Source organism: Bufo bufo, chromosome 4 (genome assembly GCF_905171765.1).
Source record: "Bufo bufo chromosome 4, aBufBuf1.1, whole genome shotgun sequence".
Taxonomy (NCBI): Eukaryota; Metazoa; Chordata; class Amphibia; order Anura; family Bufonidae; genus Bufo; species Bufo bufo.
In genome coordinates, this window is record NC_053392.1 from 368,058,518 (window position 1) to 368,062,932 (window position 4,415).

The 4,415-nt window shown below is 38.1% G+C and overlaps 1 non-coding gene across 1 annotated transcript; it reads left to right on the top strand.

The window, feature by feature from the left end:
- Window positions 1-1,843: 1,843 nt before the first annotated feature.
- LOC121000208 lies at window positions 1,844-1,929 on the top strand. The gene has a single exon (XR_005778833.1). It is a non-coding gene; the product is annotated as a small nucleolar RNA SNORD71 (small nucleolar RNA).
- The last annotated feature ends 2,486 nt before the right edge of the window (window positions 1,930-4,415 follow it).

Here is a 4,415-nt window from a genome sequence, read left to right on the forward strand (position 1 = left end):
CTGAAAAAAGAAACTACACACCCCTTGATCAGAAAGGACAACTCCGCTAGGACAGGGTCGTACAGATGCAATATTAAAAGATGCAAATATTGCTCCATCAGAACGCATAATATTAAAAGAAATTGTAGGTTCCTCTTCGAATGAAACATTCATTTTAAAACATGAGAGGGCTGTGGGTGAAGTAACATCATCTATCTCCTGCAATGCCCATGTAACCTACAATACGTCGGCAGAACCACCCAGACTCTGCGTGAAAGAATGAATGAACACTGATGCACAGTGTCTCCCGACATTTCTCTATCTGTCACGACAGCGACCCTTCTGCCCTAAAAGTGACTCCCCTTCAATGGATCCCAAACTCCTACCAATCCCTTTGTAGAAATGAAATGTATTGGATCTACTGCCTCAACACTTTATCTCCTTTCGGACTCAATAAGTCCTTGGAATACACCAAATATTAGACATTTTTGGGTACCATCGGTATCACATGCATCTACCGCTCATACTCCCCATAGCGTGCAATCCATATTCCCCAAAGTGTGCAATCCCCAAAGTGTGCAATCCATTTCTTTTTGCGAATAATTCCTTCATTGTCTTACCATCTGGTCTCCCTGTTTATCAGAGTCATTTTATTTTAAGTTGTTACTACCTTTTATATGAACCACTTTATTATACAACAATGTTTGATGTGCTATATATATATATATATATTTTTTTTTATATATATTTTATATATACTTTTTTATATGTTATTATATGTGTTGTCATTATATATGTTTTTTACATTATCTATTACCATATATTTTATATATTGTGTATTTTACAATATATTTTTTATATTATATAGATTTTTCAGGGGCAGATATCCACTATACATTTTGAGGGCAGATATACCAAATATTACTATTTTAGGGTTAGATATATTATATGTTTTAGGGACAGATACTTGTATTATACATGAACATATGTTAGTAAGAATGCATTATGTATTTTCTTATATTATTATTATATTGGTTTTATTCATCTTATCATAACCCAGTACTAGAGTACGATATGTTTTTCTATAGTTTTTTATGGTCCATCTATATATTTATCAATTTATTTGAAGTATTTGAAGACCCTGCGATTTTGCAAGTTCTCCCACTTAGAAATCATGGAGGGGTCTGAAATTCAAATTGTAGGTGCATTCCCACTCAGAGACAAAAAATAATAATTCAGGAAATCACATTGTATGATTTTTAAATATTTATTTGTCTTGCACTGATGAACATAAGTATTTGAACACCTGAGAAACAGCAAGAATTCTGTCTCTCAAAGACCTGTTACTGTGCCTTTAAAAAGTCCACCTCTACTTCACTCATTAATCTAACTTAGTTGCACCTGTCTGAGCTCTTTAACCCCTTCACGACCGCAATCTGTATATATACGTGATAGCTGCACATACCCCGTGCAGCTACCACGTGTATAGACGTCAAGCCAGCTCTTTAATCCAAGCGCTGCAAAGCGCTTGGATTAAAGCTTCTGCCCCTGTCCTGCTGCTGTGACGGACAGCATACAGTCTAGTAATGTAATCCGAGTGGCCCCTTGCCGACAATCGATCCGATTGGTTAGTCTGTGCAGATCTGTGCCCCCATCTGTGCCCCCCATCTGTGCCCCTCCAAGCCCCTCCTTGTGTCCACCTGCCGCTGAAGTGCTTATCTCCTGCCTCCTGCGGTCCGCCCCCTCCCCGCCCCATACATTCCTCCTGCCCCCTCAATGCTGGCCGTGACACACTCAATGCTGGCCCCTCAATGCTGGCCCCCCCCTTTCCAGCGCTGCCCCATGCCGTGCGGTCCCTCTGCTGTGTGTGATGGCGGCGGCTCCATTACTGAGCCGCCGCCATCAGCAGAGAGTGTCAGCTCTATGCTGACACTCTGCTGTAACCCCATAGATGCCGCGGCAGCGGCATCCATGGGGTTAATAGAGGGAGGGGGCTCCCTCTCTCAACCACCTACAGGGCATCCGATTGTATTATACTTTGCAATGCAAGTATACTTTGCAATTATACTTTGCAATGCAAGCCCCACTGATGACAAGAGGGACTTGATAAAAAGAAAAATTGAAAATAATAAAAGTAAAAATAAATAAATAAATAAAAATGTAAAATTAAAAAAATTAATTGCTTTTTCCTATAAAAAAATGAAAGAAAAAAAAATACACATATTAGGTATCACCGCGTCCGTAACGACCGTCTATATAAATATATCACATGATAGACTCCATCCGATAAACACCATAATTTTTTTTTTTAAACTGTGTAAAAAAAGTCATTTTTGTCACCTTACATCACAAAAAGTGCAACAGCAAGCGATCAAAAAAGCTTATGACCCCCAAAATAGTACCAATCAAACCGTTACCCCATCCCGCAAAAAAATGATACCCTATTTAAGACAATCGCCCAAAAAATAAAAAAGCTATGGCTATCAGACTATGGAGACACTAAAACATCATTTTTTTTGTTTCAGAAATGCTATTATTGTATAAAACTTAAATAAATAAGAAAAAGTATACATATTAGGTATTTCCACGTCCGTAACGATCTGCTCTATAAAACTGTCACATGACCTAACCCCTCAGATAAACGCTGTAAAAATATATAAATAAAAACTGTTCCAAAACAGCCAATTTTTTAATCACCTTGCCCCATAAAGTGTAATAATGAATGATCAAAAAATCCTATGTACCCAAAAATGGTACCAATAAAAACCTCAACTCTTTCTGCAAAAAACGAGCCCCTGCACAAGACGATCGGCAGAAAAATAAAAAACATATGGCGTTCAGAAAATGGACGTGCAAAAACATAATTTCTTTTTCAAAATTGCTTTATTATGTAAAACTGAAACAAACAAACAAAGAAAGTAGACATATTTGATATCATTGCGTCCGTAACAACCTGCTGTATAAAAATAGCACATGATCTACCCTGTCAGATGAATCTTGTAAAAAAAAAAAAAAAACTGTGCCAAAACAGCCATTTTTCAGTTACCTTGCCTCACAAAAAACAATATAGAGCAATTAAAAAATCATGTACCCCAAAATAGTACCAATAAAACTGGCACCTTATCCCCTAGTTTCCAAAATAGGGTCACTTTTTGGGAGTTTCTACTGTATGGGTGCATCAGCGGGGCTTTAAATGGGACATGGCATCTAAAACCAGTTTAGCAAAATCTGCCTTCCAAAAACCATACAGCGCTCCTTTCCTTCTGCGCCCTGCCGTGCGCCCTTACATCAGTTTATGACCACATGTGGGGTGTTTCTGTAAACCGCAGAATCAGCGTAATAAATGTTGAGTTTTGTTTGGCTGTTAACCCTCGATGTGTTAAAGAAAAAAATTTAATAAAATAGAAAATCTGCCAAAAAAGTGAAATTTAGAAATTTTATCTCCATTTTCCTTTAATTCTTGTGGAACACCTAAAGGGTTAACAAAGTTTGTAAAATCTGTTTTGAGTAACTTGAGGGGTGTAGTTTCTCCAATGGGGTCATTTATGGGGGGTTTCCACTATGTAAGCCCCACAAAGTGACTTGAGACCTGAACCTCGTCCTTAAAAAGTGGGTTTTGGAAATTTTCTTAAAAATTTGAAGAATTGCTTCTAAACTTCTAAGCCTTGTAACGTCCTAAAAAAATAAAATGACATTTCCAAAACGATGCCAACATAAAGTAGACATATGGGAAATGTTAAATATTTTATTAGGTATGACTTTCTGTTTTAGAAGCAGAGAAATTGACATTTTGAAAATTGAGAATTTTTCAATTTTTTTTATAAATTTGAGATTTGTTCATAAATAAAGGTGAAATATATTGACTCAAATTTATGACTATCATGAAGTACAATATGTCACTTGAAAACTATCTCAGAATGGCTTGGATAAATAAAAGTGTTCCAAAGCAATTACCACATAAAGTGACGCATGTCAGATTTGTAAATTTTGACCTGGACACTGGGGCATCAATGACCCTTGGTCATGAAAGGGTTAAAGACCCCTGTCCACCCCACAGTCAGTCAGATGCCAACTACTACCATGGTCAAGACCAAAGAGCTGTCAAAAGACACCAGAGACAAAATTGTGGACCTCCACAAGGCTGGAAAGGGCTATGGGGCAATTGCCAAGCAGCTTGGTGAAAATAGATCAACTGTTGGGGCAATTGTTAGAAAATGGAAGAGGCTAAAGACGACTGTCAGTCTCCCATGGATTGGGGGGCTCCATGCAAGATCTCACCTCGTGGGGTACCACAGATGATAAGAAAGGTGAGGAATCAGCCTAAAACTACAAGGGAGGAACTGGTCAATGACATGAAGAGAGCTGGGACCACAGTTTCAAAGGTCACTGTCGGTAGAACACTACGCCGTCATGGTTTCAAATCATGCATTGCACGG